The sequence below is a fragment of the Hordeum vulgare genome, chromosome 1H (assembly GCF_904849725.1).
Source record: "Hordeum vulgare subsp. vulgare chromosome 1H, MorexV3_pseudomolecules_assembly, whole genome shotgun sequence".
NCBI classification, from domain to species: domain Eukaryota; kingdom Viridiplantae; phylum Streptophyta; class Magnoliopsida; order Poales; family Poaceae; genus Hordeum; species Hordeum vulgare.
Window position 1 is genome coordinate 241,055,181 of NC_058518.1, and position 13,850 is coordinate 241,069,030.

A 13,850-nucleotide genomic window follows, 5' to 3' on the forward strand; every position below is an offset into this window, starting at 1 on the left:
TATTCGAATAGCCGAGTCCACGGTAATGGACAGCCCGACCAGACCTCAGTAGGTGATGAACCGTAAGGGTGATGATAATGATGGAAGAAATCGTCTGGTGTAGACATGGGAAGATGTCCGGTAGATGACATGTTAGCCATGGGATGGCTATGAGATGAGTGGTCGGATGACCACATGAGTTGGATTGGATTTGGATCAGACTTAGACGGGATCATGAGAATAGTTGGAGTATAAATCATTTATCTAATATGCTTTACCTTATCGTATTCACTTTAGAAGTTATCTTGCTAGATAACCATGTTATACCTTGATAATTAACATTGCTAGATAGGTATGCTATGTCATGATGATTAATATTGTTCTAATAACAAATACATGCTTGAATACCATGGATTGCTTTGCTTAGTATATATGGTAGTTTGGTTTGCCTGCGAGTACATTCAAAAGTACTTAGCGGCTTTTAACTTGGCCAGGTTCACATAAGGATCCGTCGTTCGTCGCCAAGGAGATAAAGCGTTCGCGGGCTAGGAGCGTAACTGAGTCAGATCCCTGTGGATTGGAGCTGCATCAAGACCATGCTGCCTTAGATAGAGATTTTTCGGTGCCATCACCCTTGTAGCCCATCGTGTAAAACTCTTAGATTCGTTAATAGAAATGCCTATGTTCATGATACCTGTTGTAAACATGCATGCCAGAGTGATTTCCTGGGCTGGCATGTGCGACGACCATCTAGCTAAAGTGGTAATCAGGCGGAGCGCCACAACGAATGGTATCAGAGCATGCAGGCTCACTATAGGTTACCCTAGCCAGACCTCACTGTCTTGTGTTCAGTTGAAAGCCCGGATAAATTTCAGCCATCTTTGCCACTTGGCACGGCTACTATTGATCATAAGGCAACCCGGTAGGTTTTCGGCTCCATCAGACCACAACTCTCATGGCCCTTGCCTCCGGTGTGAAATGCTTGCATCTGACATCGACCCGTGAGCCTTGAAACCCTTAGGTAACCAGATATCCTTACCCCTGCTTGCTAGCCATGACATTTCTCTCCTTACTCTAGTTTCCTTTGGGAAACACTTATAAATTCTATCTCTCCTCGACAACCTTAGGAACGTTGACTAAGCCACTTTGGCTATGGTCCTACATTGAGTGTGATGCTCTCTAGGGAAGTAGTAGAAGCTTGAGACCAGTGCTACCAGGAGCATTGTATGGTTTCACTTCTAAATCCCTAGAGATGCATGGAGTGCGCTATATTAGTTATACTAGTGAATCCTTGGCCATGTGTAAAGTCCGCAACACTTGAGCTTTATTTGCTTTTTGGTTTTTCGTGATTCTCGTTTCTTTCGTCGGTTTCGTTTTTCCACTCCTACTGGATCCATCTGCAAGAGTTGTCTCAGAAGATCAGCATGCAACCGGGATAATACCCAATAATCCCCATTTCAACCAAAGTCAAGCCATGCCAACTTCATGATATTCAGAACATTACCACCGGATCTGTCAAGAATGAAGAATGGGTTAGAAAGCGGAATCGGGTGCAACAAACAAGGGCCAAATATAACTAAGAAACTTGGTCTCAGAATCGATCATACCCGTGGAAGCAGTCAGATGAGCTACCAAGAAAGTACCGCAGTAAGGGCAGAATATTCCGTCTGGAATACATTTATTATTTCAGTCAGTGAAGTGAACTTTGAGTCTTTTCTGAGTAAACTCAAGAGCTATTTAGCACCCACCAAGGACATATTTCAAGAATGAATGCACCAAGAGCAGCGACAAAACTCCGGTACGTTGGTCCAAATTTCAATGCAAATCTTAAAGCACATCCGTGCAAATATAAAATTTTCTGGGCACGGTGAACAAGGTTTGTAAGGAATATGGATAAGTTTGTGGTTATCCGAATCAAGAAGCACCCAACATGCTTGGAAGCTCAGCTGAACCAAATGGAATCATCTGTCAACTACTTGTTATCGGCAACACCTGGTTTGAACATATGGCCTTCCAAATCAATTGTCCACATGAGGTCTGCACTAGTCATGCAACCTTTACAACAACAACAACCAGACCAGCGGAAAGACAAGCGATGTGCATGACCAATGGAATATCCTTTGTCAAGGTATGGCATATATCAAGTTGTGCTCTGCTATGGGGAAAATTCCGGATAATTCAGAACGGAAGCCTGAACCAGCACTAGATCGGACGACACATCATAGCAAAAGGCTTCTGGAATAAGTAACCTAGCCCTTCCCCCACAAGCTACCAAAAAGAGCATATGGTACCACACTGTCTAGGTACACCCCCTCGGTGAGAAACCCTTCTAGGATACGGTATTCCCATAACAGGCTACCGCGTTAAGCTTCTGGAATAAGGAACCCGGGCTTCTGCAGCTAGCCACATGAAGGAAAGAATTTGAGGTATGATAACCAGCCTTCTTCAGCACACTACTCTAGCAAAAGCTGCGGGCATAAGGAATTCAATCTTCTCCAACACGTCATCGTGCCTACAACGAGCCTGTCAGAAGCAAGAACTAGTCGGTACACATAAGTCGCCTGAGAACCCAGTGGTTATGAAAGGATTCATCCTACACCTACCTATATTGTGAGCAAGAAGACTAGTGAACCCGTTCATGCAAGCCACACGTACACAGGAATGACTGTGTCAAAAAACGACCCTATGTTGAAAAGAAGAATATGAGCATCGAAACCTCTACAAGAAACACAAGAGTAAGTTGTGAGAACAAACCAACAGACAGGGAAGGCAATCAAGGAATAGTGTTGGCAGTACATGAAGAGTACATCAAAGGAGTCCTCAAAACCAAAGAAGTTGTGGACAAAGGACCTTCGTAACAATCAACAAGATACAGTCTCGCAGCCAGAGAGGTATTACTAGTGTTTGTCAGGCTCTTGCATATGCGGCCACAACAATGTACTACTTGAAGTTACAAGTGTGTTTGCCGCACTCCTCTTAAATATGGGCCATCAACCCAGATAAAAGGCTATTCCCTAAATGATACCCCGAATTATAGGCACACTATGCACATCCCCGTGATCACAACAAGGACTGCAGAGACTATATATGACAGAGCCATCCCCACGAGCAACAGAGTATGAACGAGACATTAAGAGCAAATAGTTCAAGGCACACCGAAAACAACATCTCATAGACATCATGACGTAATTGGAATAAGAGATTATTGTCTATTATTACTTTGTGATCGTGCCTGACATTTCGGTCAAGGATATAGTAGTAATAGCTCGGTCAGGATAACTCCTTGAGTTATGGATCACCTGAGAGCAATGTTAGGATGCATAAGCCATAAGGAAACACCAGATTGAGAATTCTGACACTGCAAAAAGAAAGCCACTCCCATTCACTTGAGGACGTACAAGCACGTGAGCTTGGTACCAAGAAAGGATGTATTACCCATGACAGTCAGGGTACGAAGCATTACAATAAAGCCTGAAGCAGATACTTCCAGTCCCTGGAACTACGATGTTTGTTGGTAGTACCAGTTACCCCACACTACAACACTACTATAGGAATAAAGAGTACACCCGACAGGAAAGAGAAGGACTCAAGAAATCTTTGTGCAGATACAACACCTGGTCCTTCCGAAGGGGCAGTTATAAAGTCCAAGAATCCATGAAGGCAGGACAACTCATGGACCCAAGTCACGCACAAGTAAGTCCCCTTTCCCAGGGAGGTAAACCTGGAAATCTCGAGGACGAGATTTTCTTAAGGGGGTAGGTTTGTAACACCCTGGTTTTCGCTCCCTGTTTTCTTTTCCTTTGCGGATTTGACTCCCTTTTTTCTCGATGTTATCGGATTTCTTCCACCCTGTGAATGTGAAGCTGGTCATCTAGCCTTGCCTTCCCAAAAATTCTCCCCAATCTAGCCTTTCCACCCAAGATATCTTCTCGGGGTTTTGCCGTCAAAACGCTACCTTCCGAATTGCGAGAAGGGAAACCCTGATCTCTCCTGTTTCAAAAGAACCCCAATTTCTTTTGCCCTGTTGCCTCCCAAACCTTTTACCAATGATCATCCCCTATATTTAAACCGTGGATATGCAAAAATATTGCTAAGTCATTTGCAATATTTTGATTTATAATTAATTCCTTTTTCTGCTAGTTCAAGGACTTAAATCCAGGAAAATAGCTATCCATCTCCAATGCTCATGAAAACATGTAGAGATATTCTTTGTAATCATATTGAGCTCTCGTAAAATATTGGCCATCATAGAATAAAGGAAAATTGCATTTTCCTATTTAATGCCAATATTGCATTTTGTGAACTTTCTAAAGGAACTACCATTTTGGAAGCGAGGAAAAATCTCAAATAATTTGTGGAGCTTATCCTATCCATATCTTCCCCAATTCCATCAAAATCCCAAGTTCCCTAATTCAAATTTTGAGCACAACATCAAATTGCAAAATCTGTCCAGTTGGGAAATTTGCAAAGGAAGTGCTCTATTCCTTGATCTTCTTGAGCTGAAACTTTTCATGGTGGTTTACATTGCTAAATCATTAGTGAATACCAAAAATCAGCTCCATCCCTTTCTATAATGTTGTCCAAGAAAGTCTCCTATGTTTTTGCCTGTTTAGAAGCTTTATGAAGTAAGTACCATGTAGGCATTCCCAAATGAGCTGAAATTTATCGAGCATCTCAACATATTCAAATTTACCCTCTCCACCAAATTTGAGCCAAATTCATCTAGCCAATTTGTCCTAGAAAATTCTTTTCCATTTCTGTCCAGTTTGTAAGTGTTCAAAGGAAGTACCATCTACACTGGCCAATTGGTGCTTAAGGTTTTGCATAAGGACCACCTTAGTAGATGACTACTCCATGCCAAAATCCAACTTGTTTCTCTTAGCCAATTTCCCATAAATCATTTCAAACACCTTGTTGTCACAATCTGTTTTGGCAAGTTTCTTCTTCCCCAGAGCCACCTGGCAGGTTCCAACCCCTATTCCTATCTTCTGGAGCAGTGAGGGAGCTGTTGGACATGATTGGACACGCAGGAGGTGTCAAATCTGGATGTGCACGTGGTGATCACCGGCAGAGCGCGCCAAATGCAAGCTCTGTGCATTTGGGCGCTCGACCTCGTCCGTTTTCTCGTCCTCTTGCGTCCCATCCATGTCCATTAGATAGCCCGTGCTCGTGCGGTCTTTCCCCCCTCTGTTCCTCGCCATGGATGCCTTTGCCGACCACTGGAGCGATGCCGATCTTTCGGGAGCTTCGGACGCCGGCAAGAGATGCCCAGAAGCTTCCCCCGAGCATATTTAAGTTGCCTCAGAGCTTGCCCTCCTTGCCAGCAACCTCCCAAGCCCCTTCCCAAGCGCTCTTGAGTTTCCCATTGCTCCCTGGCCGAAGGCCGCCGCTGTTCCCTCGGCCTCCGCGTCGCAACCCTCTCTTTGGCAATCCCTGGCTCCGTCGACCCCACCATCGGGTGCGTCGTGACCCAAGGAGCCTATTCCCCGCCTTGGCTTGCTCAGGGAACCCCCTCCGATCGTCAGAATCTCGTCGGAGCCAAGCCGTGGCTGCCGCAAGATGTCGCGCCACCAGGCCCTCCACACTGGCTATGTATGCCATGGAGGTGCCGCTCGCCGGCGGTCCCTCCGGTGGCCTCCGCCTGGACGGGGGTGGCCGGAGCCTCCCTAGTGAGCGCTGGCGCTGGCGCCCTCTCTCTACCTCGCACGCAAGAGCGGGAGGAAGAAGATGAAGACAGGAGGAGAGAGAGGCACGGTGGGCCCCGTGCGTCAGCGGCCCGGGAGTTGACCGTGCGGGGTGTTGACCCGAGTAAGTGGAGGCGTATTCCTGGAAATACGCTTTCCCTCAGCGGATAACGTATGTCTGGGAGAGGCGCGAGCGGCTGCGCTCCCAGGGACCAGATTGTAGTTATTTTAATTACAGATTGGTCCCCGATCTTCTTTCGTCCGTATCTTTTTGCTCGAGACTCCGATTGAGGTGAAACCAACGCTCACGTCTTCGTCTTGTCGAGCCCGTCATGTTGGTGACACTGTGAAAATGACCCTTTTGACCTTGTATCCAATCAGCCCCCTTCGAGATAGAACCATTCCGGCAATCCTTTCTGCAAGCTCTCCGCACCTCTTCCACGTGTATTCTTCAACCCCACGCAAGCTGACCATCTAATATATGCCCTAAAGCTTTGCTCTGTGTTGTTCCTGCATGTTTAATTCATAGGCTTATGATTGTATGTATAGTAACGTGTGGTACGTGACTCTGACGAACCCTTGCTCGCATTTCCTTCAATGACGACACCACGGCCGAGTCTGAGCTTCTTTCGGCCGTCCGGGGTGGATGCCGAATTTATAATTCTATTGTCAGCAGTTGTCCTGTGTTCTGTGCTGCTTTTCGGTCGTCACGGGAAACTGTTGAAATTCTCTCCGTGGCGGTGACCCTATGCTCTGAGTTGTGCTTCGACCATCTTAGGAAACTACTACATTCTTCTTATCAACACCGCCTCATGCTCTGTGCTGCTTTCTAGCCATCTTGAGTCGGGGTTGAGTTATTTCGGTAACGTCCCAGATCTGTGTTGTAAAGACCGTTCTGGTGGCTACCGATTTATTTGCCGGTTTATGCGAGGGTTCTGAGGGTCTAATTTACAGTTAGTAATTGTCAAGTAATAACTTGTCATTTACATACTGTCTTATTAATGACTCAATATATAGAGATAGGTTGTGGTGTTTCTACCGTTCTTATTTCATGCATAATCATCATCATGTTAAGTCATTGTTGACAACAACCATGCTTGATAAATATGTTGTTTAGACCAAACCTAATGGGTTGATCTCGAGTCACCTGTCCGGGCTTATACATGTAACCACATTTGCCGATATGGGACGGCCGTGACTTGGGCTGATTGCGTGACCTTCCGCCGGTACTCCCAAAGAGGGAGGATTATGCACGCGTGCTACCCTAATCAGGTGGGCGGTGATAATCCTGTGAGCCCAGTTGAGTTGAGTTGGGCCCATCCCCGGTTGGGACAGTTTAATTTGGCCACAACGGTGGCAGGTGTCATGAGGACACAGGGCCACCCAGGGCAAGACTCCAGGTAGAGTGGTTGCCGGGGGTACGATGAAAGAGTCACGGGTCATGCAAGTTTCGTTGGAGTAATGCTGGTCCACCCGAATGGGATCACGTGGTCAGTGCTCCATAGTGTGGGTAAAGTGTGCAACCTTTGTAGAGTGTCAAATCTATTCGAATAGCCGAGTCCACGGTAATGGACAGACCAACCAGACATCAGTAGGTGATCAACCGTAAGAGTGATGATAATGATGGAAGAACTCGTCTGGTGTAGACATCGGAAGATGTCCAGTAGATGACATGTTAGCCATGGGATGGCTATGAGATGAGTGGTCGGATGACCACATGAGTTGGATTGGATTTGGATCAGATTCAGACTGGATCATGAGAATAATCGGAGTATAAATCATTTATCTAATATGCTTTACCTTATCATATTCACTTTAGAACTTATCTTGCTAGATAACCCTGTTATACCTTGGTAATTAACATTGCTATATAGGTATGCTATGTCATGATGATTAATATTGTTCTAATAACAAATACATGCTTGAATACCATGGATTGCTTTGCTTAGTGTATATGTTAGTTTGGTTTGCTTGCGAGTACATTGAAAAGTACTCAGCAGCTTTTAACGTGGTCAGGTTCACATAAGGATCCGTCATTCGTCGCCAAGGAGATAAAGCGTTCGCGGGCTAGGAGCATAACCGAGTCAGATCCCTGTGGATTGGAGCTGCATCAAGACCATGCTGCTTTAGATAGAGATTTTCCGCTGCCATCACCCTTGTAGCCCATCGTGTAAAACTCTTAGATTCATTAATAGAAATGCCTATGTTCATGAGACCTGTTGTAAACAGGCATGCCAGAGTGATTTCCTGGGATGGCATGTCCGGCGACCGTCTCGCTACAGTGGTAATCAGGCGGAGCCCACAAAAATCAACTTAAGAAATCAGCCAGTTCAAACTCAATGGAAAATAGGTCGAATCCAAGAGAAAGCAAGCAAGTGTCGCGTTCGGTATTTAAAGCTGGCATAGTCATTCGCGGACTATATGGGTTTCCTTGCCAGCTGCGAGCATGATCATTGGCAGGCCATGCTGATTGCCTTCATCTTTGTACCCAGCACGGAGCTACGGTCTTCCACTAGGCGTGGGGTGGACCCCTTCCGCCTCCTCGTGGGGCCCTGGGCGTATACAGCCTCGGCTCGTTATTACGTGAGAGTGTCACAGTGGGGGTGTATATGCGAGGTCGCGAGGACGCTTTGGCCTCGCGAGTGTCCCTACCCCCGAGGCATTGGGGCCTGAGCTTCTAGAGTCATTGGAGGATTGTGTTGTACCCAAAGCGAAGTTAAGTTCTTCCACTAGGCTTGGGCTGGACCCCTTCCGCATCCTCGGGGGGGCCTGGGCATATACAACCTTGGCTCGTTATTATGTGAGAGTGTCATGGGATGAAGTAGGTTCCGGAAGGATTCAAGGACGATGTAGAGGTGTGACGGGTTGATCCAGATCTTGCATTCTCATCCTCCTTCCCGGGAGGCATATTAAGGGCTTTTTATGACTCTACATTGACAGGTCCGAGTCCCGCACATATCCCTGCTGTCGTGAGGCGCCTCGCGAGGCAACGCCCCGACATACCCCGATACCGACCGAGCCTGGACGGCACCAGGGTGGTCAAGTTGATATGTGACCGGTAAGGCTCCTGAGGCGCGATGCTCAGGAACCCCCTTTAAAGTTCGAGCGGCTCTACGTCGCTAAGACCGAGTCTCGCACATTTCCCAACCGTCGTTGTGTCTCACCGATTGAACGACTATAGATACGGGGTCAAGCTCTGCTGCCCCTGATAACGACCGAATGTCCGTGGATGATATCAAGGGCGACAGGTGGCCTTGTGAACGGTAAGGCCCCTGAGGCGCGATGCTCAGGAGCCCCTCTTTGACGTTCAAGAAACTCTGTGTCGCCAGGACCAGGTGCCGCACATTTCCCAATCGTCGTTGTGTGTGACCAATTGAACGGATGCAGCTACGGGGTCAAGCCCTGCCACCCCTGATAACGACCGAATGTCCGTGGACGATATCAAGGGTGACAGGCGACCTTGTGACCTATAAGTCTCCTGGAGCATCATGCTCTGGATCCCCCTTGGACGCTCCAGCGACTCTAATTTTATCCTGTCGACCGTGATCCTGAGGGGCCGTGGGGCTCCCCAATTCCTGCGTGGGGTGGTGCGTTGGGGCCGGTTCCCTCGAACGAGGAGGGTGGGTCGACGAATGACGCAAGCAAAGCAGTGTGTCAGGTTGCCAAGTGGATGTAACGGAAATTGTAAAGGAAGGGACTTGCAGAAGTAAGCCCCGGTTAGTTGGAGTTCCTGCGGTCAGCACACACTCCTTAAGGCACTAAATCCAAAAAATTACCTCGCCAAATAATTGAAGCCCCTTTGCGCCTCAAGAACGCCTCACGAGGCCTAGCCCCCGTCTACCACGCCTGCATCTTGGTCGTCGCGGATGATCCGTACCACTAGCATCTCGTCACGGTGTTCGACTCGTCCTCCTGAGGACTGTGAGTTTGGCCTCGTGTAGTCCTTCCACGGGCAAGGTGGTTGGTGCCACGCACCACGGCTTGAGGGCGCCCCGTTGTCCGGGCCTCTTTTGGGCCTGGCTCAGGGAGGAACCCCCGAACGTTCTTCCCTCCTGAGGTGGGTAGGCGCCCCGGGGGGACGCCTGAAGCTCTTCCTCGTCGGGAGGATTAGGCAGTGTCGCGTACTCTAGCACGTACGGCTCCATGTAGGCGCTCACCCGTCCCCCACGATCGGTCATCAGTGCGACTGTGGCGATCCCTCTTGGTGGTGGAGGGGGATCCCCCCTGCCGTACTGCTCAGAGATCTTCCTATGACAAGCCTCCGCGCGGAGTCGCTTGTTCATGTTGCCACTGTGGGCTGGTCCTGGCGCCGCCCGATGTTGATTCCCTCCTTGGTGTCCCGTCGTGTCTCTGTTGTCGTAATTCGTCCGTGCCATCGGCTCCGCCCTGTGCTGACTGCGCCGGAGGGAGCGTTCCTGTCTATCTGCCCTGGGCTGTCGAGGGTCGACCTGGTCTCGGTGATGCGTGCCAGTGTGCACGTCAGTCGTCCCATCGTTCTCCTCGCGTCCGTGGTGGTTGTCGGTGTGGTGCGCTTCTGGGCTGGTCGCTAAGGTCTGGAGAAGGTGGAGGGCATCGCGGAGCGCGTCTCTTTCGTCCCCGTCCAGAGCGGGCAGTGCCTCGAAGTTTGCAGGCTCAGGGGTCGGCACGCGGTGCGAACCCCCGGCGCCCAACGCATGTGGTTCTGAGGATGCACCAGCCTGGATGGCCTTCTGGGCGATGGCGATTAGCTCCATGATGTGGTCTACCCAGGCATCGAAGCCCCCTGGTGTCGGCCGTTGGCGGAGCATCTCTCTTGTCATCCTCAACGCGTCGTGCGCTCTGAGGTCTCCCAAGTTGATGTGGCGCACTGCGGGCGCCTGGGCCACCGCCCAGCCCCCATGCGCCTGGGTGGCACGGGTGGCCGTCACGGTGGAGAGGATGTTGATGGCCTGGTATGAGTTGTCTGGTCCCACAACGCCGGTATGCGAGCCTCCAGCCACTGTGACATGGCGGTGTGAGACCAGCTCGATGGGGCTCGGAGAAGCTGGTTGGTCGCCGGCCATCGGTGCAGCGGTCTGGGAAGGAGGAAGCTGGAAGAAAGCCCTCACACGCCCCCTACCTGGCGCGCCAAATGTCAGATTTCCGGCTCCGCAAAACCCTAAGGATTCGAACACTGGAGCCTGTACGAAGGTCTCTCCCTGCTTCGCCTCGCCTAGCCCGCTACTCGATGGAAACATCAAAGAACTCACTCAAGGGTGTGGTGAACTCAGAACTCAGTAGTTTACTCAGGTTCGGGCCACTTCGAAGCGGAATACCCTACTCCTGCTTTTGGTGGATTTCCTCTCACGGAGGTTGATGAACGAGATAGTACAGTGCTCTTGAGCCTCCGAAGGCCAAGTGGCTTGGTGTGTTGCTCTAGGGTTACGATGATCTGATCTCCCCTATCTCAGGTATCCTACCCTCTCTATTTATATTGGAGGCTGAAAGTGCGTTATATCGAATAGAGGGGGGTGAATAGGAGATTTTTAGAATTTCATCACTTAGGAAATTCCTTTTGAAGAAATTCCTCACTGATGACTAACTTACAGCGGAAATAGTAAAGGATGAGAGTGCAAAGTTTCACAACATCAGTTTTTCAGTGTGAGGAATGTGGAAACAGATTGCACAGTGAGCAGGCACGCAGAAAACAAATGAGGATTAACTAGCATGAAGAATTTGGGATTGAGGAATTTCATAGAAAGTCTTCAGCAAATTCTTCAAACAGTAATAGTGAAAGTCATCAACACATAATCTGAGGAAAGTAAGGAGTTGAGGAATTAGAACTCGTTTCACAGCGAAGACAGTAGTTGATGACCCAGTTCCAACAGCTGTGACAGTTGTACGTCTGGTTTGGAGCGGCTTGGTATTGAAACCAAAGGACACATAGTCCCGGGACACACAGTCCCTACCGTGTTCTCCTTGGGCTAAGAACACACAGTCCTCGCCCAACACTCGTGGTAAGTCATCAGGGCAGACTTCCAAACCCTCACAAACTTGGTCACCCGGCGATCCACAATTGACTGCTGCAAAGCTCTAGACCATGACGCCTAACCGTCTGGAGGATGCACAGTCCTCAAAGGTAAAAGGCTTCAGTCCCACACAGGAACAACTTCTTCAGTGATGCTCAATCACTTGGTTCTAGGTTTGTGGTTTCGGTGTATGGGGTATTTCCTCACTGATGAATTACTCTCGAAGACTCTGAGGAATTGGGTTGCTCTTATGACAAGTGTTAGTTCCTAACGGAGCAGCCAACCAGCTAATGGTTGTAGCACTACAAGGATTTCGGTCTATTGCAACGAAATCGTTCGTCGCAATACATGACGATTTGTGGCGATAAGTACCTATTGCCACAAAACGACATTCGTTGGTAGCCGTTGCGACTGGACGCATGGTAATAGGTTATTGCCACAAAAAATCAATCGTGGCAATAAAGTGATCTATTGCAACATCCATTGCGGGAAGTTGCCACATGTTCCCCCGTCGCAATACTTACCTGATGCCACAATTTGATTTGTGGAGATAGTTTTAATGCAACATGCCACAAATCGTCGCGCCTGGTAGTTCGTGGCGATAGACATTTGTGGCAAGAACCTATAACAACGACGATCATTTCGTGGCGCATACTCTTTCGTGGCAATAGTAAATTGTGGCAACAAACTATGGCAACAATCCTTATTTTCGTGGCATTAGGAATTTTGCCACGAACCACTACACTTGTGGCATTAACGTATCCCAACAAATATTCCATTCGTCGTAACAGGAAATTGCAACAAAATCATGTTGGTGGTGAGAAAAGGTATCGCAACGGATGAAATGTTTGCAGCGAGAAACTACTGCGCTAATTTACACATTTAGTGGTGATACTGTATTTCAACAAAACTTAGTTTGGTGGCACCAAATAGTTACCGCAACGTCAACATGTCACGAGAAGCTACCGCGACAATGTAAACTTTTCGTGGTGATACTCTATTTCAACAAAACTTGCTTTTGTCGCACCACACAGTTATTGCATCATGGGGAAAAATTGTGGTGCCAAAGCTATTGCCACAATATAAAGTGCTCTATTGCAACACTATAATTTTCATTGTGCAAACATGTGGCAACCAAAAGGGGGTCGTGGTAATAGCCTATTGCAACCATAAAAAAAATATGGCATTCAATTACACTATTCAAAACCGTACATATAATAGATTCATAAAACTCATAATTCTCATAGCAAACCATCAAATGAAACTGGCCCAGTCATAGACTAAATTGTGCGTGGTCTCGAGTCTAGTCCAGGTAGTTTTTTGGATCCTCCGTCATCTCGAGTCCAGTCCAGCTAGTTATTTTGATCCTGCAATCAAGAAATCAAAAAAAACATCCAGTTAATTAGCCTAGTATAACATACCTCAAAAATCATATCGATGGTACTGCAATAATCCAAAAAACTCTTTTACAGAGACCTAGTCCTAATAAGAAAGGACACATCATTTCGATGAGATATTTTCTGAGACTCAGTATGTGACTGCTAATATTTACTTTCCAAAGATCTATGAAATCTTCTATCTATTATATACTTAAAAGGATAGAAAACGAACGGCTAAGATGTAACAGTAAAAAAAAGCTTGAAAGAACTATCAGGATTAGTTTTAAAGTACACGTATGCATGATTCCTGTTCACGTGCATGTCCACATCGTGAGCATTGTAAGACTGAGGGAAGGTGTCCAGGAGACATACGCTATACTTGAACTAATAAAGGATTCCTGAAGGCACACTTATATTGATTTTAAAACATCCGATCTTCACAAGGAAAATATTTCAGAAATATAATTAGGAAACAGAAAAAACAAGGAAAGAAAACACGTAATGTGAGCAATCAGATCTTTTCCTTTTTATGGTCAATAATGTTTACAATTTTAAGAATCTGACACGTGCAAGGTTTAACCATATTTACAAAGAAAAATTCCTATACATGTCGGTCTAGGATACGCGGCAGCTTTCTAAAAGAAGATACAAGGCACCTAATCAATCGGTTTACGACCGGCTGTACATAACTTTTCTTAACACCTGCGGAAAAAACTTAACCGGCAAGGTTGATGTCATGTTACGGACAGCCATCCATGAAACGCGTACGTGCAGAATTCGTGTTTCTCACATAATGGGTGATGTCAACATCATCTAATTCT